The sequence below is a fragment of the Mastigoproctus giganteus genome, chromosome 8, assembly GCF_048544385.1.
Source record: "Mastigoproctus giganteus isolate SK-2022 chromosome 8, ASM4854438v1, whole genome shotgun sequence".
Taxonomy (NCBI): Eukaryota; Metazoa; Arthropoda; class Arachnida; order Uropygi; family Thelyphonidae; genus Mastigoproctus; species Mastigoproctus giganteus.
The window spans coordinates 184,205,234-184,230,919 of NC_143582.1; the positions used below are offsets into that span (position 1 = coordinate 184,205,234).

At 37.9% G+C, this 25,686-nt stretch overlaps 1 protein-coding gene across 1 annotated transcript in view; it reads left to right on the plus strand.

Annotated features, from left to right (window-relative positions):
* The first annotated feature begins 318 nt into the window (after nucleotides 1-318).
* The window catches only part of LOC150082061 (magnesium transporter NIPA2-like), a 226,000-nt gene continuing 200,632 nt past the window's right edge, over nucleotides 319-25,686 (plus strand). Inside the window, exon 1 of the mRNA XM_090379950.1 lies at nucleotides 319-449. The gene's annotated coding sequence lies outside the window, so the exon portion shown is untranslated. The remainder of the gene's footprint in view (nucleotides 450-25,686) is intronic.

Genomic DNA, 25,686 nt, shown 5'->3' on the forward strand with positions numbered 1-25,686 from the left:
ATAATAATAATTAAAAAAAAAAAAAAAAACTCAGACTACAATTTACCCACAATAGTGGTCCAGAATTCTGATTTTTATTGCTTTATTGATCAGCCAAAATGTGCTCTTACGAAATATTCAAAAGGAATCAAAAAGCAATTAATTGAATTGCTTTTTGATTCCTTTTGGTAAATGAAAATGAATTACAAAATATACAAAAGGAAGCCGGGCCGAAATTTAAATAAAGTCACGTGAAGTTTTCATGCTTTTAATTAAAAAAGTTTTCTTGAGAAAATTGTGATAGTGAAGCTGGATTATGTGTTAGTGAGTAGACGACGTGATTTGTTAGATGGTCCGTCATGCGAGCAACATTGCCCAATTATTAAGAAAGTATTACAAAACTCTGTAATATAAATATTATATTAATCTATTCAAATCACATGATTTAAACGCTGCTAGGAAGATAATAGGTATTTTTCTTAATGTTTTAAAAGTAATGTGTAATATACTGTAATAGCTTGTTACGAGATAAATTAATTCTAATTCCCGCTTTGTATAAAAACAAATATCCGAAATTTGTTATTTCTGGCTATACTTTCTGTTGTAAGTAATGAAGGCAATGTATCACTGTAATTTCTGCTTTTAGGAATATATAATATCGGAGAAATGTAGGCATAATACCTTCTCAACATTGCTAAATTTGAGTTGAGCTTTGCAAGTACTATCACCGTACTTTATGAATTAAAAATACCATGCTTTCAGAAAACAGTTTTTACCCCCGCAGATGTTTTCTCTAAAGTATTGTATATTTCAGTGGGGTTAAGGTGAATCATGTTAAAAAAAAAAAAAAAAAACAGCTGAGGCTTTAAAAAAGAAAAAAAAAAATGTGCCACGTTAGTGATATATTCATTTCTGGCAAGTGTTTATGGGGAGCGGTATATTCCCCAATTCTGCAATTTACCTCTCACACACAGCAGACACTTAAATGTTGAAGTTTGTGTATTAGTAAGCTGCTAAAAACTTACATCTATGCAGTATTTCTTATATATTTTTAGATGGTAATTAATTTTTTTCGAGAATTTTAAATTTTTCAAATGTAAGTGTTAATGAATGTTAATTTCAAATATAAGTATTATATTCCTCACCAACACCTGACAGATTAGTCTTGGGCAAGGATTTCATGGGTGTTTTTTTTTTTTTTCTTTGGGAAACTTGGTTTTTTATCTTACAAAACAAGCAAACTAAACATATCAATACTTTAGCTTTTAGTGTATTATAATTTATACAATATACTAAAAGCTCGTGGCCTTATTTGCCTTTGCACTTATTCTTATTTCCCCACACCATTCCACATCCTGGCTACACCATTCCTGTATTAAAATTAAGTTTCTGTAGCGTATTTAATAACAGTGAATGGTTATATACAGTGGCAGTTTGTTGATGTCACCACTGTTTTTATTAAATTCAAAGGCTTTTGAATGACCCATATTGGCCCATTCAAAAGCCTTTGAATTTTAATAAAAACAGCAATGACATCAATAAAAGCAAAATTATTATTATTAGCCATATGGTAATATGGCTAATAATAATCAGCCAAAAAAAAATTCCCTAGCTACCCTGAGAGAGAGAGAGAGATAGTTGGTACCTCTGTAGCCAGGTGGGCAGGAGCAGCAGTGCATAGCACACGCTTCTTGATTAGACCGGGGTTTGAGCCCGTGACTACCAAATACGGAGGATGCGGAAAGGTCAGGGAATGACCACTGCATATCCCCAGAGCAATATGGTTTTAGTTTCTAATGCTCCTAAAAACCAAACAACAACAGACAGACAGAAGTAGAAAGGAATCACCAAGAAAGAGAAGAATGATGATATCCAGCTCAGGACCCTGGGTGTGTCAAGCCAGTACTCACCGGATGTGAGCCCCTGGGGCATGGGGCATGGTTGATAAGGATAAAGTAAGAAAAAATGAAGTACTGGAAGGAATGTCTTAAAAGGCTAATTGAAAAATATTATAAACATATATAATATGGACAAGGGTTTCTAAACCTCCAGTTATTTCCTTGGCTGTCCTTTATGTGAAAAGCTTCTGCCCACTTCCAAATTTATCATGCATAGAAATCATGATTTTCTTTATTTTTAACATAGCAGCTATGCTGAATTACATTTCTCCATTAAACATTGTAGTGCTGTGCGTTAGCTGAATTTTAAAAATCCCCTAAGTTCCAGTGCATGCACCAAATCAGCTTACAGTTTTCATTACTGTAATTAGTATGCCTTCATAATTGTATCTTTGACCTGCTCTTCAATTTTATAAAATTATAATTTAAATTTGGATTTTTATACCAAAATGAAGGTTTATTATGCACTTTCTGCTGATTTGTTTGGTTTTTTAAATTGCTTTAGGATAGTCTTCTTCCAGAAAAAGATGCCTGTATGAGAAATTATGACACTGAAAATGCACATTTCCTAACAAATTAAAATGGGATGAAAGGTGTTCTTCTTCTTCCTTCCATGGAAATATGCCACAGGTTGGAAGGTGAAATGTGCAAGTTTTCTGTTATCTTTGATATCCTGCAGGTATCTTAACATGATGAGCTTATTGCAAAATAGTGAATTGCATACAGTTGAATCATTCATTTTTTTGATGAATTATTCATATTGACTAATTTAATTTTCTTTTCCAGATTAAAGTTTGTTAAAAATGCTTAATTTATCTATAGTCAACCAAGGTTATTATTTATGATGTGGAAGCAAAAATCTGCAATTAATGAATCTGGTTAAAATATATATTTAGTTATTAAGATATAGTAAGAAGATGTAAACTACTTTCAGAATTACTAATGTTGTAGTGCATCCATGAGAGAGAGAGAGAGAGAGAGAGAGAGAGAGCGAGCTATATATTCTGATGTTTGGGATTGGCTTGCATCTAGGTGGCAATAAAATGAATACAATATTATAAGGGCTTTTCATGTAGTGAAAAAGGATGGTATTTTTTGTTTGCACCTGGGTACATCAGAGTATTGACATGGTTCTTATTGTGGAAGCAAGGAAGGCAAAACCATGACCACTTCTCACTTTTGTAGCAATAACATTACAATTTTCTAGTAGCAAAGTTTAATGTTCCTTTGGATAGAGAAGTTTGTACGTGTGTGCATGGACATTGAATGTGGGGTAACAATTCAATGAGAAATGTTCCAAACTATCAGCATTGTGAGCATTTAAGATGATAGATTCTATATGCTATGCTATGCCTATTTGAATAATTTAATGTAAGTTATAAGCATTCTTTGCACATTTACGCTTGATTTTCAGGAAAGAAAATTGATTTTCTATAAAGAAAAAACAAAATTTCTGCCTGGTTTCTGTTTTAAAAAATACTGTATAACTATGACCAACTTCTATAGCAGTGTATTTAAAAAAAAAAAAAAAAGGTAAGTTATACTCTCTAAATAATTCTAAATTACTATATTAGATAGATTACTATCTATCTAAATAATTCTAAAGTTGTGTAATAAATTAGAGTATCACTAAAAATGTCTTGGGGATTATAGATCATTTAATAAAACTTAGACATTAATCACCTAGGAATTTTGTGGATAAGTTCCTATTATGAACATTGTAAAATTTCTGTTGGGTACATTATATTAGACAAATTATTACACTATTTTATTTGCTGATTAAACGAACATTAGTTATATAAATTTTTTTAACAGCTTTACATTACATTACAGTTATATTTTACATTATGGTTTTCAGTTTCACATTACAATTATATTTTACATTACGGTTTACAGTTTTACATTGCAGTTATACAGGGCCCTGCAGAATGATCTGACTGTTTTGTTTCGACTGAGAAAGGAAATAAGTCATCATATTCAAACTTTTAATATGTAATTGTATAGAGTAATTATTACAATTTTACTTACAATATTTTACCTTGTCTTAAAAACTACACCATCGAAATGTTTTCCCTCTTTTCTCACGCACTCATGTAGCCTCACTCTGAAGTTTGTCATTGCTCGCCGGGTCATTTCCTGTGGTATTGCTGCAATTTCTTGTTGGATAGCATTCTTGAGTTCATCAATAGAAGTTGGTCTGCTTTTACACACTATTTTTGAGGTAGCCCCAAAGAAAGAAATCACACACTGGAAGGTCAGGCGATCATGCCAACCATCAAAGGTCGCCGTGACATAAAATGAGATGCCAGGGGAAGAATTTTCTGATAACATCCATAGAAGCTTTTGTCGTATGGGCAGTGGTGCCAGGGCTGGATTTACACATAAGCTAAACAAGCTACAGCTTAGGGCCTCACATTACAAGGGGCCTTGCAGCATCTTAAAAAAATCCTTTTTTTAATATTGTCGCAGGTGAACTGTAAGAGAGAGAAGAGCCTCATACATCTTATAGCTTAGACCACAACAAGTTTAAATCTGACCCTGGGTGGCACCATCTTGTTGGAACCAAATAGGCTGATCTCCAAATTCATTGAGCTTCGGTCTTAAAAAGTCATGCAACATTTGCACATATCGATTCGAAGTCACTGTCACCACATGATTGTCCTCCTCAAAAAGAGTACGGGCCTATGATTCCATAGTTTGAAACTGCACACCAAACAGTCACACATTCGCTGTGAAGTGGATGTTGGTGAAGTTCCCGCGGGTTAGTGTCGGACCAATAACAAAAATTTTGCTTATTTACACATTCTGAGAGGTGAAAATGAGCTTTGTCACTGGAAAGAAAAATGCCATCTGCTTCGAAGTTTTCGAGAATGTCCTCACAAGCTGCTCTGTGGGAAACACAGTCATTTGCACTTAACTCCTGTACAACCATCAATTTGTATGGATGAAACTTCAGATCTGCGTGTAAAATTCGCCTTACACTTCGATATGAAATCCCTAACGCTTGAACGACGTGGAGAATGCCTTACTGCTACCTGATGGCTTCAATGTTTTCGGGTGTTCTTACACTGTTTTCGTCCAGGAGATTTATTTTTCAAAGCTGAACCTGTATTTCTGAAATTATTTACCCATAGCAATATCGTATTCGTACTGGGAACACCCACGTTTCGATCTAAGTTAAAATGTCTTCGAAATAAATGCTGTGTCACAACAACAGAATCATTACTTTTGAAAAACATTTCAATAACGAAATTTTGTGACCGTGAGCACCACATTTCAATAACGAAATGTGGTGCTCGCGGTCAGCTGTGGTTAGTGCCTACTGAAAGTGGTCAGAGGAGGGGAAACCCACAAACCGCTGGTGAGGTGTTGGATGACTGCAGCTCATCGATGCTCGAGGTGAGCGAAGACTCTCCCACATGGTACATGGCAGCAGAAGGGCGATTGTGGCACAACTTGCCAGTAATTGGAATGCTGGTGATGGGAGTAATGTGTCACAACACACAGTAAATCGAACCCTGGTGAAAATGGGGCTGTGTAGCCACAGGCTGCTCCAAGTGCCCATGCTAACCACAGTTCACCGGCAATAGCGCCTACAATGGGCACACGAGCATCGAAACTGGACCTTGAGTGATTGGAAGAAGGTCGTCTCGTCTGGTGAATTCCATTTCCTGTTGCACCATTTGGACGGCCGAGTACATGTGCGTCATTTATCTGTGGAAGTGATGGCACCTGGATGTACCGTGGGATGAAAACAAGCTGGTGGCGGGGGTGTCATGCCTTGGGTGATGTTCTGCTGGGATACCCTGGGTCCAGTCAACCGTGAGCCGGGCACTCTGACGTCTACCGCCTATCTAAATGTCACCGCCAGAGGTCTTCCCCTCTGATGGTGGTGCCATCTTTCAGCAGTATAATGCACCATGTCACACCACCTGGATTTTTAGAAACTGGTTTGCAGAACATGAGGAAGACTTCCAGGTATTGCTCTGGCCTCCAAATTCCCCAACATCAATCCCATCGAGCTTCTGTGGTTTCTGTTGGAACAGCAACTCCGATCTGTGGCATCCCAACTACGGGCGTTACAGGAGTTAAAGGATCTGCTGGTTACTTGTTGGTACCAGTCGCCACAAGACACATTTAGAAATCTTGTAGCATCCATGCCTCGGGGGTACGAGCTGTTTTGGCTGCACGTGGAGGACTAACATCATATTAGGTAGGTGGTCATAATGTTTTGCCTTATCAGTGTACTTGGATTTCAGGAAAGCTTTTGATACTGCTGCACATGGAAAACTAGTACAAATTGGAGCGCAATGGATAAAAGTTGCTACAATGGATAAAAGAATGATTGAGTGGGAGAAGACAGAGTGGTAATCAATGGATACTGCTCTACGTGGACTAATGTTATTAGTGGTATCCCTCAGGGTTCAGTGTTGGGCCCATTGTTGTTTTGTATATTTATCAATGATATTGATGTAGGTCATCATCATCAGCCATTTTCAATTCACTGCAGGATGAAGGCCTCTCCAGCAACTTTCCAGTTCCTTCTGTTTTCTGCAATGGCCATCCATTTACTACCCATAAACTCATGAATTTCATCTATCCATCTCCGCCGTTGTCTTCCAGGTTTTCTTCTAGCTCCTCTTGGGTACCATTCTGTTATTTTCTTAGTCCATCTGTCATCATGTCTTCGAGTTGTGTGTCCTGCCCAAGACCATTTTAGTTCTTTAGTTTTGATAAGAATGTCTTTACTTGAGTTTGCTGCCTAATCCAAGTGTTTCTCTTCTTATCTAACAGTCTGATTCCCAATATAATTTGTTCCATTCTTCGCTGTGTAGTTCTCAGCTTCTCTTCCATTTTTTTGGTGAGTGCCCAAGTTTTACTTCCGTAAGTCATGGTGGGGAGTATACATTGGCTCATTATTTTACGTTTCAGACAAACTGGATATTGCTCTTCAGTATGTGACTATATTTCCTGAATGCTATCCATCCAAAATTTAATCTTCTCTTGACTTCCAGCCATTTATCATTATTACAGCTAATAACTTGTCCCAGATAAGTATATGACTCCACCTTTTCAATTACTGCTCCTTCAATCATTATTTCTCTTTCTGTGGCATACTTGTTCATCATTACTTTTTTTTACCCATATTCACCTTTAGTCCAAAATCCTTACTAACTGTGCATAACTGATTAAGATTTTCCTCTAATTCTTTGGGATCTTGGCTTATGACCACAATGTCATCTGCAAATCGTAAATGGTTTAGGTACTCTCCATTCACATTCACCCCTTTCTGTGACCAGTCTAATCTTCTGAAAGCTTCCTCAAGGGCAGCAGTAAACAACTTCGGAGATATTGTGTCTCCTTGTCGAACTCCTTTCTCGATTTTAAATTTCCTACTGTCTTTGTCTAGTCTAATAAAGGAGGTAGCATTCTCATATATTTTCTTCAAAATCATAATATATGGGGTATCCATGCCTTGTCTTTCCAGTGCCCAAAACATTGCCTTATGCTGTATGGAGTCAAATGCCTTTTCATAATCCACCAATGCCATTCATAATGGTGTTTTATATTCATTTGCTTTCTCCATTAGCTGTGATATTACATAAAGGTGATCCATAGCTGAGAATCCTGTCCTAAAGCAGCTTGCTCTTTCAGTTCATTCTCATCAAGTATTCTTTCTAATCTATTAGTAATGTCCTTTGTGAACAACTTTTAGATGTGGGGCCGCCTCCGTAGCCAGGTGGGAATGAGCAGCAGTGCGTAGCACATGCTTCTTGATTAGACTGGGGTTCTAGCCTGTCACCACCAAATACGGAGGATGCGGAAAGGTCAGGGAATGACCACCGCATATCCCGGAGCAATATGGCCTTAGTTGCTAATGCTCCTAAAAACCAAATAACAAACATTAGATGTGGGATATCAAGCTAATTGGTCTATAATTTCCAATTTCTGATTTATCTCCTTTCTTATGCAGCAAAACTATGATTGCATTATTCCACTGCTTTGGCATCACACCTTTTCTAATGCACTTTGTGAAGAGCCTTGCCAGTTTTTGTGTTATGTCTCTTCCTCCTCCCAATTTTAACAACTCTACAGTAGCTTCATCTTCCCCTGGGGCTTTCTGATTCTTCATTTTCATCAGTGCATGTTCTACCTCATCAGGAAGAATATCAGGTATGTCATATGTGTTGCTAATTTGCAATCCATCTTCCCCACTGCTGGCATCATTCCCTTGCAACTTGCATAATCCTCTATAGTAGTCTTCTGCTAGTTGAATTATTCCTTCTCTGCTATTTATAAGTATGCCATCTATTGTTTAGTTTCGGTATTACTGCTCATGGTTGCTGATTTAAATCCTTTGTTTTTCCTTAATGCTTGTTCTACTTTTCTTGTGTTAAATCTTTTTATGTCCTCTCTGAGTCTCTTTCTAATGGCTTTGCATAACTCAGTATACTCAATTTTCTCCTTGTCAGTGTTTATCTTGCTCTTCATTTGTCGCCTTCGGTTCATCATAAGTGTTTCTTGACTAATTTTTTCTTCTTTGGATTTCTTTTTCCCTATAGGTTTCTTGGGCTTTATCACTTTTAGAAAGTTGTAATATTCCTCATCGATATCTTGGTCTTGGTCCTGCGCAGTCTGCAGAAGCTCAGACTTGTTCTTAAGTTCCAGTACATACTGCTTTTTCTTCTCTTCTGTTATCTGAAAGACCTCTGTATTATTTACTCGAGTCAGTGTTTTCCTTTCCTACATCTATATCAAGTGTACATCTTACCATTCTGTGATCACTTCCAACCTTATTCAAGACGGTAACATTATTCATGATATATCTTCTGTTAGTGAGGGTGAAGTCGATTTCATTAGTTGTTAATCCATTTGGACTCTTCCGTGTCCACTTTCTGTTCACCCTTTTCTTGAAAAAAGTGTTCATTACTGACAATCCTTGAGATTCTGTAAATTCCACAAGTCTTTCACCTCTTTCATTTCTTTCACCAATTCCAAAATTTCCTATAGTTCCCTTTTCTGTGCTGCTTTGTCTTTTTCCAACCTTAGCATTGAAGTCCCCCATAATAATAGTGTAGTGGATTTTCTGGTCATCTAGAAGACTTGATTTCGGTGTATATTTCTTCAACCTCTTCATCATCAAGGCTCTATGTTGGTGCATAAATCATTATAACCTTTAGCTTGTACCTCTTAGAAATCTTGAGTATTATTCTTGACAACCTTGGTGATGTACTTTTGTATTCCAAAATGTTGTTTTTTAAATCTTTATGGACCAGAAACCCAACTCCACCTTCACTCTTTTTGCTGTTTCCATTAGTGTACAGCAGATTTTCACTTGATAAACTTATAAGTGATTCATTTCTTCTTCTTGTTTCAGTCAAACCGATGATATTCCAATTCACATATTCTAATTCCTTTTCCAGCTCTAATATCATGTCTTCACCGATGAGCGATCTTACATTGTAACAGGCTGTAACATTGTAACAAACATTGTAACAGGATGTAGGTATATCAAGCTTAATGTCAAAGTTTGCAGATGATACAAAGGTTGGCAGGGATGTTAATAACAGTAATGAGACCATTCTGCTGCAACAAGATCTTGAAAATTTGGGTAGATGGGCTGAGAAGTGGCAATTGTAGTTTAACATTTACAAATGCGAAGTACCGCATATGGGTAGCAGTAACCCCAGAGAAATGTACGAACAGTCTTGCATTACACGCAGGGTAGTGAAGAATGAAAGAGACCTGGGGGTAATTGTGCAGTCTGATATCAAGTTTTCTGAGCAGTCAGTGCAGACAGGCTGCCAGAGCAAGTCATGGGGTCTTGTCAATGATATACAGGAATTTTGCAAGCAGGGATAACGAAGTGATTATCCTCTTGTATAAGGCATTGGCCAGGCCACACCTTGAGTACTGCATACAGATCTGGAAGCTTCATTTTAGGAAGGATGTAGAATTGCTAGAACGAGTACAGGGAAGGGCAACAAGACTGGTGAAGGGAACAAAGCGGTGCTCTTATGAAGAAAAGATTAAGTTCTGTTGCAGCTTCTGGAGACTAGGCACCTGCAAGATGATCTGTTTGAGGTGTTTAAGGCCTTGAATGGATTGAGCAGGCTCAATGCTGGTGGGATTCTGCTCAGATTACAAACCTGAGGGCCATAGATTCAAACTGGGGAAAGACAGTTGTAGAATAGATGTGCAGAAGTTTGCCTTTAGCCAGTTGGTAGTTGATTGCTGGAATAAACTTCCATCCTTTGTTGTTGTGGAAGTTGATAGCTTAAATAAATTCAAGGTGGAACTGGACAAACATTTGGATTGAATGGTTCAGTGAAATGGGAATGTTTTTTTTTTTTTGGCTGATGCTGTATAAGCTTGCTTTCTTGCACCTCTACTAATGCTAATTGCATGTGTTTCTGAACTTGGGCCAAGTCCCAGTAGAGTGATGTGTAAATGCCTCTCAAGTATAGACACATGGTCCCAAGGATGAAATGGGTAGTTACAGATATGCATTTTTTTTTTTTAATGAAAAATCCAAACATGACAGGTATTAGATCCTATAATACTTAGTAACATGCATAATTTGAAGGTTGATAAGATGAAAGAAAGAAAGAAGATATTTGTTGACATTAGAATTTCTGTAGATTGTAATTTTCAGGAAATACATATGAAGGAAGGTTGTTCCAGAAAATGGAAGTTTTATGAATAAATAAGGGAGAAGAAAAGTTGTTTCTGTGAGTTTGAATTTGGACAGTAAAGGGATGTTGACTGATTGTGGCATGTTTGGACTGCTTTTGAAGAGAGAGCGGGAATTATAGAAATCAGTTCAGAAGAACAGTGCCCATGGAAGTATCTATAGAAAAGGCATGCAGCAGAAACAAAATGTCTGAGACAGAGAGTGGAGAGCCTTTGTTAGAGATAAGTCATTAATTAACCTAACTGCCACCTTTTGAATGGAATATAGAAGCCTAGGAGAGATTTTAGGGGTACCCCCCAGCTGTGAGAACAATATTCCATGGTTGGGCAAATTTGCAATTTGTGCAATGTTAATAGCTCTTTGGAAGAAAAATAATGTTGAGAGCGAAAGAGATAACCCAGTACAGTTGACCCATGCTTAATGCTGATAATTCGTTCCGGAAAAACAGAGTGCTAAGCGAGCGCCGTATTCCCATAAGGTAACATGTACTTGTGAGTTGCGGGCGGTGCCATAGGATATTTCCTAGTCAATAATTAAATGGTAGTGAAAAGATGCATAAATGTCTGTCAAAATATTTAATATTCAAATATTTGTACATATAAAATATTCTGCATCACATACGTATATAATTATGTGGTAACTACTTGCGTATTAGAATTAAACTTAAAATTCCAATTAAAATCATGAATTTAATTGATCTAAATTGATTTAATTTAATCGATGAATTTAATCATGAAAAATGTGTCGATTTTGGGATGTACTTTTGCCTAAAAGAAGTTTCAATATAAAACTTCTTTTGGGCATTCATTTCCAAAAAAGTCCATCTATGTTAAAAACTTGTTGAGAAGTATAACACATAATACCCCTCTTCGATAATTTTAACAAATTCTTTTTTGAAAGGTTCGCCTCCTTTATCTGCACTTGCGGCTTCTCCCTGGATTTTAAATCTATTCAACCAGCCCTTACTAGTTTTAAATGGTTCCACATTTTTTTTTTTTTTTTTAGGTGTGTTTTCTTCAGATATAGGCTAATCTCTCTCTCTCTCTCTCTTTCTCTCTCTCTCTCTCTTTTTTTAATAATATTTAACTTAACTGAATTCTGCATTGGATATTATCTTCAATAAAATTAAGTCTCTCCATTTCAATCCTACTAGCAGCCCTAGATCTAGTTGCTTGCAGTGGAACAGCTGTCTTTCCCGCTGCTAAAATTAATTCTTTATTTTTTATAATTGTTCTTACAGTTAAACTTGCCAGTCCTAAATTATGGTAAACATCCGCTTGTCGTTGACTAGAATCGATCCACTCCAAAAAGTCTAGTTTAATTTTCAAATTCAGTTCTTACATTTTTTCTTACATTTGTAGTCTTCGTACTGCGCCCAGACATTGTTACTTTTTCATTCTTGTCCACCATTATTAACTCTTTGAAAATGTAACTGTGTTGGTTGCATTAATTATGATGCATTGTTTGAGTAAACTGTCCGTTACGCACAATGTCTAATACAGGAACTCCCCGACTTACGTAAGGGTTGCGTTCCATGGAACGCTACATAAGTCAGAATTTCCCCCATGCTTGTGCAGCACTCGCAACTGTGCTCGCTGAATTGATTGAATCAAAAAATAAATGTCTGACGAACATGTAAATAAAATTATTTATTGTATTTATTAAATTTTTTATCTCATACACAGAAAAAATTACAAAAGCGTGCAATTTAAAAAAATTTCAAAATTATAAAATTACAAAAAAAGAGAGGAGACAGGCATAAGTCAGCAAGTTTTACCTGTCGAGCATTGTTGTCAGAATCGATGTCTTCAGCTGATAAGTACGGTGCTGCGGAGGATGAGGGCTGTGTAGAATTAGAATGGGTCGGCCGCTCAACCTTATGAAATAACATATTAATGGATGACTGGATGGTGGCTTTTTTCTTTTCATCGTAGATTTCTTTGTAGCAAGCAAGCATATCATTCACCCCTCATAACTTTCAAGAATCGTTCGCTGTCAGGAGCCATCTTCTCAAACCTTGCCATTGTCGATGCAATTTCACAAAATGCCATTGCCATCTCTCTAGCGATGAAGCGTCTCGTCTCCTCATTTGGCTCATCTTGAGTTCTTCAGCATTTTCTTCTTTCACTATCGCTGCGTGCAAGTCAATAAGTTCTTCGTTAGATAATTCCTTCTTTTCTTCCTCTATTAACTCTTCCACGTCTTTGGCGTCAACCTCCAACTGAAGTAGCTCTGCAACCTTTACAATCTTCTCTCTAACCTCTTCGTATGATTTGTCTTTTTCAAATCCTTTGAATCCTTTTATGTGCCATGTGCATATTTTCTTCCATGCGCCATTTAAACAACTTTTAGTAATTTCCGCCCAGGCCTTATTAGTGTTTAAGATGGTTTGGGTAAATATCGTAAAATTTTCAAAAGTCTCTTAACGTAAAATTTTTCTCGTCATCTACTGCAGACAATGCCTGAGCAAATGTTGTGCATAAATAGTATGTCTTTTAAATCCGAAATAACACCCTGATCCATAGGTTGAATGAGTGAAGTAGTGTTTGGCAGTAGAAATATGACTCACGTTTGAATTGAAATCATCTAGATGCATAAGATGTCCAGGAGCATTATCTAATAGAAGCAAAATCTTGAAAGGAACGTTGGCTTTACAATATTTTTCAACCTCGGGAATGAAGCAGCATTTAAACCAATCCTCAAAGAGAGATATTGTTATCCATGCTCTCTGGTTCAATCGGAAATGCACGGGTAGAGTGACTTTATTGATGCCCTTAAATGCACGAAGATTTCCAGAATGATACACAAGCAGTAATCTGTAATCTCCCGCTGTATTAACCCCAAGCAAGAGCGTGGTCCTATCTTTTGACGCCTTGAAATCTGGCATTGTATTTTCCTCTTTGGTAATGTATGTTCGATCTGGCATATTTTTCCAATACAGAGCAATCTCATCAACGTTAAAAATTTTCTGCATTGCATAGCCACTGCCTTCAATAATTTTTTCCAACACATCACAAAATTTCTCTGCATCTGCAGAATCGGCACTGGCGACTTCACTGCATACGTTAATGTTGTGGAAACCAGCGTGATGCTTGAACATCTTAAGCCACCTGTTGCTTGCCACGAACTTGGGTTGGGATTCGCCGTACTTATCCTTAATATCTTTATAAATACTTGTTGCCTTTTGCTTGAATGGTCATGAGACTTGGGGGACACTTGCTTCTGAATCTGATTTTCCATCCATATTATTAACAGATGTTTCATCTTCGATATAGCACCTGAACGCTGTTTTGTGATCACTGTTGATCTTAAGTGCGTTGATCCTTTGACATGTTCCTTTATACGTGCACTGTCCTTTAAAATAGTATTCACTGTTGAAGCAGCGAGACCTAATTCCCTTGCAATAGATGACAAACTTTGTCCTGCTTCGTAATTTTAATTTTCATCTTCTAAATCTTTAATTTTCTAAATCAATTTTGTTTGATTTCCTAGCACTGCCAGCACTTGCATTTTCTGTTGGTCCCTTTCCCTTCACCATTGTAATAAGTACATAGGAATGAAGAGAAGATTCTGAAAATTTGTTTTTTTATATGATTGAAGATTTCAGTGAACACATTTCGCCATAATAGCGTAAAAACCCACCCAATTGCAGTTATCGCAAATGCAATAAGATCACGTTTACTACCCATTTATAATTAGATGCACTAACAGAAAAGCCCGATAAATTGGAAAGTGCAAATTGTTTTTGGTCGTGACCTCCAGAAATGTGCTTTAGAAAAATATCACAAAGGCATTCAAAATTGATTCTTATAACGGGAACATATGATAACGATAGAAGGGTAGTGCAATTTCCATTATAAATATGACCTTTTAGAGAGATAAATGGCTTAGTAATATAGTGAAATTTTCAACTTCCAAGGACTTGGAACGAATTACAAAAAAAAACCAACGGGTTACTGGGTTCACATTACGATATTTATTTTTCCATTTATTCCTACAGGATGCAAAATACGTTTCCCTGATTTTTTTTTTTTTTTTTTTAAGTTTGCACTGGCCTGCAAAAACTTACGTAAAGTTGAATTTCCATAAGTCAGGGAGTTCCTGTACTGTACTGAGTGATGACTAGACTTTGCATAAATGCATATAACTCAAATATCACAACTAATATACTCGATCATTTTTTAAAATGTTGATCTCGGAACTACTTAACAAGTCACTGTACTGCAGTTAAATTAACATGCGAGAATTTCTCAAGTCGGCATGGGAAATTTTAATGCTGTTTTGCTATTCATTTTCAAGCTATCGACTCGATCAAATGAAATGGTTTTGTTAAATATGCCAAAAATGCAATCTGTAAAAGAGCGTTATAGTGATTTGTGACAGCATTATAGTCAGATACGGGTTATAATATAAGAACAGCATTATAGTGAATCAGTGTAAACCCAGCTCCATGTTATAACGAGGGTCTGCTGTAATGTGCTTATGCCAAGACAGATTAGAAGTTAGGGTAATCCCCAATATATATGATCTAGCCAAGAAATCCGAGCATCATCATCAAAGGTAAGAGCAGAAAAATTCTTTTTTCGAGATATAAGATAGGACTGAGTTTTATAAGGATTGAAATCAACTGTTATCCTTAGTTGATTTCAATACTTCTTGGATTGTTGATTTCAATTATTGCCTCACTGGAGAATTTCCTGAAGATGAGCATTTAAAGAATTGTTAGTGAATATTTGAGAAGTTGAAACTGTTTGTGCAGGGTAAGGTTTCTCAATTGGCAGTGAATATTTGAAAATATTTACAAAAAACAGTTGGAAAACCATAAGATGTAAGCTTATTTAGAAGACGTTCATGCCAAACACGGTCCAAAACCTTTGAAATGTCAAGAGTAACTGCTTGGGTTTCACCAGACTCTTCCAATGAATTTGTCCATAGATGGATAACATAACCCAGAATATCACCAGTGGATCAACACTGACAGAATCCATACTGGTGATCTTTGATCAGATGGAAGGTTTCCAGATAGTTTGATTTGACGGTTATTGAATTCTCCGCTACTTTAGAAAGAGTAGAAGTAAGTGCAATGGGATGATAATTGAATGGGAGTAGTTTGTCACTCGTTTTAGGAACTGGCTGGATATGAGCAAATTTCCAAGCAAAAGTAAAAACACCTTTGGAATAAGAAACTGAAAAAAGGCAACACACAGGAGTAAGTTCAGGAGCACATGGTTTGAGAACAAGTAGAGAAATACCATCAGGACCTAGAGCTTTCTTAGCATCAAGATTGATCAAAATCCTTTTGACAAAAGATTGCAAGAAGCATTTATTTATTTCAAATGCATTTCTAGTCAGGATCCTTGGATTTGACTTATTAATAGCACCTAGCCTTGTGACTGACTACCTCAAGATACTGAGGAGGAAATCCACAACAACTGACAGTTGGTCTCGAACCCTGCACACTCCACTCAGTACAGCCTTGCTCTCTTGCTAATGTGACTAATAGAGCCCACAAGAAGCATTGAATTATGTGTACTTGGAGTGGTGGGAGGTGGTTTACCAAGATTAATATACGAGTTAGAAGAAAAATAGGATGCTAGCAGGTCAGCTTTACTTTTTGCTGAAGTGGCAATAGAACCATCAGGTTTTGACAGAGGTGAGACCAGAGATGGGCAAAAGATGTTGCCAGTAGCTCTGGCAAGACACCAGAATACTTGACTACCATTTAGATAAGAAACAAGTTTTCTACGCTTAGCTTGTTTGAAATCTAACTGCTTTACAATTGTTGTGAGGTTTGATGTGGACAGAAAATGAACCTGGAGATTTGGAAACGAGCCAATATGCAACATTCTTTTCTTGAACAGTCTTAGCACATTTATTGGAAAACCAAGGTTTAGGTAAAGAATGAGATATTAAGGTGGAATGTGGAATAAAGGATTCCATCCCTAAAAGAATAATTTCACTGACAATCTGAGCAAACATTGATATCAGAAGATTTGAAACAGTAATCCGCCCAAGGAAAAGAGAAAAGAAATCTCGCAGATCAACCCATTTTGCATTCTTGTAGAGAAAAATAACACAAAATTGAGAATGGCCACGAGAGAAAGGCTTCGTTGGAAAAGAGACCATCACCAAGCTGTGGTCTGAAATGTCTAGAGGACTGCTCACCTGTACAGTGTACTTAGAAGGATTGTTTGTGAGAAAAAGGTTTAGATTTTGGCTGCGTGGTTAGGATTTTCTGGTATTCCGGTAACTAAATGAACAATAGTGAGGGGTCATTAGGAATTGCAAAATCCTCAGCATCTCAACCAGCTGGATCTGTGTGACTAGAAAACAGAAGCCAACTGGAGTTGTGAACGTTAAAATCACTAAGGAAAATTACCTTACTGTTACTCTGAAGCTGGACTTGAGAAAGTCAAGTTTTAAAGAGAGGAAGTCAGAGTTCCAAGTGATTAGTGGAGTTAAGAGAACAATAGGGGCAACAGATGAATTTGACAGAATGTAGTAGAGCAGAGGTTCCCAAACTTTCTCGGTTCACTGCGCCCTTAGTGTTCCAGTAATTTTTTCACGGCACCCCTAGGTCAAAAGAAAAACCTAACAGTGGTTTTCGACCCTTTAATATATACCTATATAATAATTTTATTCTTTATATAGAGGTAGTAAATAAAGATCAATTAAAGATCACCACAAAATTAAAAAGATGTGCTACAATGTACTGTACACCTTTTTATAATGAAATAAATGTATAAATTAAAAAAAAAAATAATAATAATAACTTTAAGTAACTTAAACTGAAATTAAATGGCACCCCAACAATGCAGCACCCGATTGAAAACCACTGTAATAGAGAGATTTTAAGCCAAAGAAGATCGAAAAAAGGAGATCTCAAATTACTAAGTCTCTGACAGCAAATATCAGAATGGACATATGCACAAGTACCACCTTTGAAATGAAAGGAATCGTACAGCAAATAATTCAGACAACTGAGAGGAGCAGTGGTTGTTATATCAACCAGTAACTGTGATTCTGTTAAAAAAAAGTACATGGGATTTGGCAGACTATTAGAACTGAGACCATGTATATTTGTGAAATGAACAAGGAAGTGTTTGGGAGGTTTAGATCTTTTTGCAGATAAGTTTTTTCTATTAGTTTGACAATTCATGGTGTATTCAGAAATAAGAAAAGGTGGCGAGGACATGCTGTTTGAATTAATGAAATGTTTGGCATATATATGGTAAGAATATATCCAGCTCCTTGACATAACATGGCCTCGACAATACCCCCTGTGTACACACTACTCGGACTCCCTCCAGTTACTATCTGATAGAGTAGAGGTAGCAAGATTATACACTAACTGATCCAGAAGAATTTTAGAGAGTTACCCAATAGGTTCAGTCTGGTGGACAATCTAGCAGCCAGCCTGCAAATACTGTTTTACAAGTGTACCCTCAAAATGTAAAGGAAGATTGGATCTCGCCATGATGTCCATCATAATCTCAAAGACATTAGTCATACTGTATGATGGGGGAAGGTTTGAAGGAGCTTTGCTCTGGAGACTAAACACTCATTCCACCACTTCAAGCCTCCACTAAGCAAAGTAGTGGTGTTGCACCAGTTGATAAGAATCATTTACCACCTAGTATTGCTTGGTAACACAGAGGAGCAGCAGTCCTGTGTGTGGTGTGGTTGTCACACCTCGACTCCTGCTTACGTTGGTTTGCACCTGGGTGGTCACCTCCAGGGCGCAAGGCATGTATTTCATGACATGCACATGGGGGTTATACCCTTGGTTACTAACATTCCTGCCATCTTGAAGGTGCAAGCAGAGGATATGGCTGTCACAGACCGACCAGACTTTATAAAGTCTGGTCGGTCTGTGACCAGCTTTACGAAGTCTGACCTCTTAGTAAAGTTTAAATTAGGTCCACTTCACTTGAGCATCACCCGAATATCAGCTCCATCAACATTTTAGACTCTCAGGTATGCCAAGTTGTGTTTTAACAAGCACAACTTGGTATACCTGAGAAAATGTGTGCAACAGCCTCAAGGGCCAACCAGGGGTAAATTATTGAATCTGTGAACAAGGATTTATTCCAGGGATCACTGAAGAGGAATCGAATTATATGAGAAACACAGATTTGTTAAAGCGCAACTATGTCTAACTAATCTTATAAGCCAGCGATTTCCAAACTGGGAGGAGCACCTCCCCAGGGAGGCGCTGACTAGTGCAAAACGAGGTGTGAAAAGTTTAACAGAAATGTAATTTTCGTAACATAACATTAAATTTTATAACCTATTTTTTAAAGCATTTACCGTCACTTATCTCACTCTAACTTTGAGATAAACATTTATTTGTAAAAAAAAAAATTATATTTTGCTGAAATGGATTGATGAATTATGATTGATATGATGTAATGTAGTATATATAACTTAGTCCGTACTATGTATGATATATACAGGGTGTCTCAACAATATTGGTACAAACGTTTAGGCGAGGTAGGTAACATCTAAAGGAATGTGAATTGTATAGGAACCCATAACTGGAAACGTCACCGTAAGTCGGTACACGGTGCTGTTCATCAGTTCGCAAGAGGGAAAATTTCTGGTTTAGTCGTTCAAGCAGAGTCGCCGCACGAAGAGCATGCATCGATATACGAAGTGTGAGCTGGCAGGCATGCACCTAGCATATGGATTAGCAGATGTGTTGGCAGGTATGGTCGGTGACTGCTTAGTTGGCCCATACCTGTGGTGCATTATAGCCTTAGTTGCTAATGCGACAATAAAACCCAACAACCAACCAACTGACCATACCTGTTACCATCCCGCATGAACTCCGCTAAATATCGGATCTTTCTTGAACAAGTTCTACCAGGGTTACTTGACGATGTCCCAGCAAATGTGAGATGCAACATTTGGTTTCAACATGACGGGGCGCCTGCCCATTATGGAAGGTGTGTTCGTGACCATATGAACAGGCGTTTTGGGCGTCGATGGATTGGCCACGGTGGACCCGTTGCCCGGCCCCCCACGCTCACCTGATTTATTGAGCCTTGATTTCTTTCTGTGGGGGGCCCTCAAATCTATCGTGTGTGAATTGCCTGTGGAGATGGAAATGGATCTTGTGGCGAGACTCGTCTGCGCTGCTGCTACTGTCAAAGAAACTCCAGGTGTGTTTGGCCGTGTTCCCCAATCTATGTTGCGTCAGTGTCGCGCATGCATCGCGTCTCATGGTGGAACCTTCGAGCATCTGTTGTAACATCATGAAATGCATCCATCTCGTACTCCGTTGTTAATATTATGTCAAATAAATGTTTGCCACTAATTACTGTCTTGTGTCATTTCTGCTACTTGTGCCTCAGCTACTACTTTCCTGTGACGTTTCCGGTTATGGGTTCCTATGTGCCTTTAGATGTTACCTACCTCCCTAAACGTTTGTACCAATATTTTTGAGACACCCTGTATAGGTAGATTGCATAGTATATAGAAGTTGTATTTTTTAAGAATATAAATTTAATCCTAATATTTTTAGACGAATGGATAAATTTTTGACTGGTTACAAGAGAAAATCCATTAATAATGAAGATACTGATGCTGATACAAGTAAAGGTAGTGGGAATACAAGCATCAGGGAACAAGGAGTTAGATCTCCCAAGACAAGAGAATACGATTCATCCTATTTATCATTAGGATTCACAAGTGCTATTATAGATGGCTTGGAAAAACCAATGTGTTTTTGTACGAAAGTTTTGGCTGCAGATAGTATGAGACCAGGCAAATTAAAACTGCACCTTAAAACTATGCATTCTGAATAAGTTGGCAATCCCATAGAATTTTTTCAAAGAAAATTAGATGAGTTTAATAAACAAAAGCAAACGTTCAAAAAAATAGTTTCTGTTCCATCAAATGCATTGCTAGCGTCGTACCAAGTTTCTTACAGAATCGCGAAATGTAAAAAACCACACACAATAGGAGACCATATCAATAGCTGTTGGTAAAACTATAGTTTTGCCAGCAGCTATTGATATGGTTAAAATAATGTTCGGCAAATGATATGGGAAACAGTTGCGACAAATACTGCTTGCTGATAATACAGTTGGCAGAAGAATCGATAATATATCTGAAGATCTTTGCGATCAGTTAGTTTCTCGACTGCGTACTTCGAAATTGGCCATACAAGTAGATGAGGCAACTGATGTAGCTAAAGATGCTCATTTAATTGCATATGTTCAATATGTTGCAGAAACTAATATAATGGAAGATATATATTATTTTGCAACCCCACTCCTGAAAAGGCCACATCCAACGAAATTTTTAATATAATTGACACTTTTTTTGATGAGAATGACATAAAGTGGAATAACTGCATTGGACTCTGTACTGACAGAGCACAGTCAATGTCAGGACACAAGGCAGGCAGGTCTTCAAGCATTAGTTAAAAAGAAAGCACCCGAAGTTATCTGGATGCACTGCATGCTTCATAGAGCAGCTCTTGTGTCAAAAATATGAGTGCGGAACTTAACATTTTTACAAAAGTTATGAAAGTTATAAACTACATAAAAAAAAACAGGCCTTTAAAAGTTAGGTTGTTTGTTGTTTGTTTGTTATTTGGTTTTTAGAAGCATTAGCAACTAAGGCCATATTGCTCCGGGATATGCAGTGGTCATTCCCTGACCTTTCTGCATCCTCCGTATTTGGTGGTGATGGGCTCGAACCCTGGTTTAATCAAGAAGCGTGTGCTACGCACTGCTGCTCCTTCCCACCTGGCTACGGAGGCACCTAGGTTGTTTGCAAAGCTGTGTGAAGATATGGAAGCTAATTATACCTCACTTCTATACTATTGTGAAGTGTGCTAACTATCTCGTGCAAAAGTGATTCAAAGGGTGTTTGAACTCAAAGAAGAGATTGCAATTTTTCTTGATGAAAATCATAATGAAGAGGCAAATTTATTTAGGAATGATAACTTTATTGTTAAACTTGCCTATTTGGTTGAAATTTTTGGAAAATTGAGTGTTTTGAATAAATCAGTGCAAGGACCACAAATGCATTCACTGATTCAATGGCGCCTCCATAGCGAGGTGGGCAGGAGCAGCAGTGCGTAGCACACGCTTCTTGATTAGACTGGGGTTCGAGCCCATGACCACCAAATATGGAGGATGCGGAAAGGTCAGGAAATGACCACCACATATCCCCGGAGCAATATGGCCTTAGTTGCTAAAGCTCCTAAAAACCAAATAACAACAACAATAATAACTGATTCAAAAAGACAAAGTGAAAGCATTCATAAAAAAATTGGAGCTATGGAAATCAAATTTACAAAAAAATAAGTTCAACATGTTTCCACTTTTAAATGATTTCTGCGCCAGAGTTAATATTGAAGCAAACAAAAATCTATTTACTGAACACTTGTATGGTTTGCTAATGCACTTTTCACATTATTTCGAAGATCTTGATTTTACAAAGTTCGCGTGGATACAGAATCCACTTGTCGATGAACAAGATGATGAATTTGGATTGACAACTATTGAAAAGGAAAAATTTATAGAATTATCATGCGATACTTCATTGAAACAAAATTTCATAGTGAAACCCTAGTTCAATTTTGGTTGAATCGAAGTGAAGAATATAATAATTTGTCAAGCAAAGCAATGCAATTACTGCTGCCATTCGTCACATCATATTTATACAAAACGGGATTTTCTGCATTAGCTGCAATGAAATCCAAATCTCGAGCCCGTTTAGTAGTAGAAAAAGAGCTACGAGTAGCACTCTCCTCAGTGACACCTAGATTTGATAAACTTTGTGCTAATAAACAAGAACATCCATCGCCTTAAAAACAAATTAATTTAAAAATGAATATATATATAGTAAAACCTTGTTATTATTATGTCAATTACATTTTTTTTTTTTCATTTTTTGTTATTAATAAATTTATAAATTTACTGCTGCATTAAATGTATTAGTAAATTTATTAATACATTTTATTAATGTATTAATACTTTGTATTAATACATTTTTTACTATTTAAAAATGTGTCTGTATTATTTTATGAAATAAAGGTGTGGGGAGGCGCCAAGATTAGATTTTTTTTAAAAGGGGGCATAGTAACATAAAGTTTGGAAACCACTGTTATAGGCTATTGTTAAGTAATCAGAAAAGAACTGGTGTGAAGAATAATTTTGATATTATTATGTTTAGACTGCAAGGATTTTGATACCATCTCACATGACTGCCTTTTGTATAAACAGGTACACTTTTGATAGGAATCTACTATGGTGGATAAAAGCTTAGCTATGTGATAGAAAATAAAGGGTGGTCATAAATGGCTTTTGCTTTAGTCAGTAGCAGCTCATAGACTTACCATTTTTTTTTTAAGTTTTTCTTGAGGTGTGTTTATGGTGCCCATTGTCTTTACTATGGCCCTCTGCTTACTTGGAATAACTACTTCTAGTGACAGATTTAATTGAAATCTTATATTTGGGTCTTTTAGAAAAATTGATTGAGATCTCCCAAATACAGTGGATTCTGGTTATTTGGGCCACCAATCGAGAAAATAGCCAGGGTTTACTTCACTTAATTGGGACAACATGCCAGTTAATCGGGGCAGGGGACGGCATCACTGGAGATTACCCTACAAATGTCTCCGACCGTACCACACGTGGTTCGGTTGGATTTCTGGAGGTGACAACCATAAAACAAAACAATTAGCAGTTACCTGTTTATTGGGCTCTTCTGTTAGTGCAGTCTATCATAAACGGATAGTAAACTCGATCTTACTGAATTTGCGATAATACCGACAGCTGGAATTCTGTGGGTTATTATGGTGAAATGTGTTTACACTTCCATGGAATCTCCAATCATATAAAAAAAAATAATTTTCAGAATCTTCTCTTCATTCCTATTTTTAAAGCTTCGTAACTTGCTACTCCGTTCTCACTTGTGCGTATCGTATTACTTGCAATTTGTGTGTGCCGTTTTCTTTGTTATTTATTGCTTATCTTTTTACTGTTTTAAATTTTAACCTCCACCCACAAATGTCAAGTAGTTAGTATGTACATATTACAGTACGTATTAATTATTCCGATTTTCAGGTATCATTTTATTTTTTAATTGGTAAGGTAATAAAGGGTAAATTTGTGTTTAATATTTCTTTACTTTTATAGCCTGTGGATAATATTCCTTCTATTTTTGCTAATTAGAATCGCTGTTTAATAGAATTAAAATTGAATTCACAAACGTGATCACAATGACAGGCGCTTACTACACATCATATGGTGAACGGTACTTTATTATAGTGAGTCCATCGTAATGTGATTTGATTGTATATAGGGTATAAGGTATGTTCGTGTCAGATGGCACCTGGGATTTCTCCCATCTCCGCGTGTGTTCGCTGTATCGAGGACAGTATAATGTCAAGCCAGACTTGAAAGTGTGTGGGCCATGTCTGTGCAGTGTGATGTGTTGTGCCCATTGTTTGTCCAGCTTATTGGCCGCCAGCCCCCTAGTGGAGACAGACGTTGCCCATACCTCTCCACGTAGAGGCTAGCCGGGTGTGTCCAGAATCATGACAAGTTGCTCCGGCAGGTCCTGCCACCTAGTTTCCTGGGATTTCAGTGGCTAGGACATAATAAAAAAAAAAAAAAATATATATATATATATATATATATATATATACACGTTTGACGTTAATTCTTAATAAGATTGCAAATCGCTGGTTGGGGTTGAATGTTAGATGTGTTAAAAGGCCTAATGGGTCGGGCAGAATTTTGTTGTTATTAAATTTAGACGTGTGGACCATACGTTAGATGAAAGATAAAAGTGGGAGGGAGAGGAGGCTGAAGACTGGGGGGGGTAGAAGTAAGGGGTCGATAGAGGAGATGACCCCTGCTAGGCAGTATGGCATGCCCATGCCACACCAGAGGGAAGTTTGGATGGCGGGTGGGGGAGACAAAGAAGTTATCTCCCCCACCATGGATAAGGTATACAGGTAGGGTGTGGGAAGAGGCTGAAGACTGGGGGGGGGGGGGTTGAATGGCAGAAGCATGGGATCGATAGAGAAGGCGACCCCAGGTGGTCAGTGAGGCAGGCCCATGCCTCACCAGGCGAAGAGATGGGTCGGCAGGGGAGGGAGGAAACAGAGCATGTATCCTCTCTCCCCTGCCGGGGATAGGGAATTTAAGGTGAATAGGTTAAGGGTACCCCATTCAGCTCGCCATATAGCATTTGGCAGCGGGGCTGCTGGTGGTCCTAGTCCATTCCCAGGAGCGATCAGACTGAAGCATGATCGTTCATGGGGTGGTTCCCGTCCGTTCAGCAGTCTTTACAGTCACAAGGTCCGGGTTTGCTTGTCGGCATTTGTGGGGTCTTTCTTGTTTCATTTCCCATACGTGTGGTGTTTGCATCAATGTTGTTTATAGAGTCATTTCTCATTGATTCGACTTTAGGTCCACTTCAGGGTATAGTGCCTTGACTATCGGAAGCCATTGGATTGCAGGCGTCTTACGCGGGACGATTTCCTTTGAGGTTTGTTCATTTCCTTATTGTGTCAGTGGTTGGTTGCGGTTCGCTGCGATAAGAACTCTCCGTCTTGTGAACAGGGCCAGTGCATAGCTGGAGAAAGCCTGATATTCTTCCCTGGTGTCCAAGATGTGGTGCTCCTGGCCATATGGTAGATACTGTATTTTGGTGATGAATGCACTGCGGAGGTCGTCATAAAGCTGGCAATCGTGCATGAGGTGCTGCCAGCTCTCCAGCCCCCCACAGGTGCAGGTGGGATCTTCCAGTATTCCAAGTAGGGATAGCTTTGCATTCAGAGCTCCATGTCCTGTCAGTAGGTATGTTACTTGTAGGCCCGGGGAAAACCAGGGTGGGAAGTTCGGAAAAACCCAGCCAATGTTGGGCAGAAACTTTCTGGTGATTTCGCCTTTTTGCCAGGTGGCCCATCTATCCTGCCACACCTGCAGCAGCTGAGCATATTTTTCTTTTCCATAGTCTTGCTATTGATGATGTCGGTAGTGAATCCCAAACATGTCTGTGGGATACCCCTTGTCCAGGTGGTGCGTGAGGCCCCGTCGAAAGATCTCTTAAGTCCAGTGGAAGGTCACCAGCAAGGACTTGCAG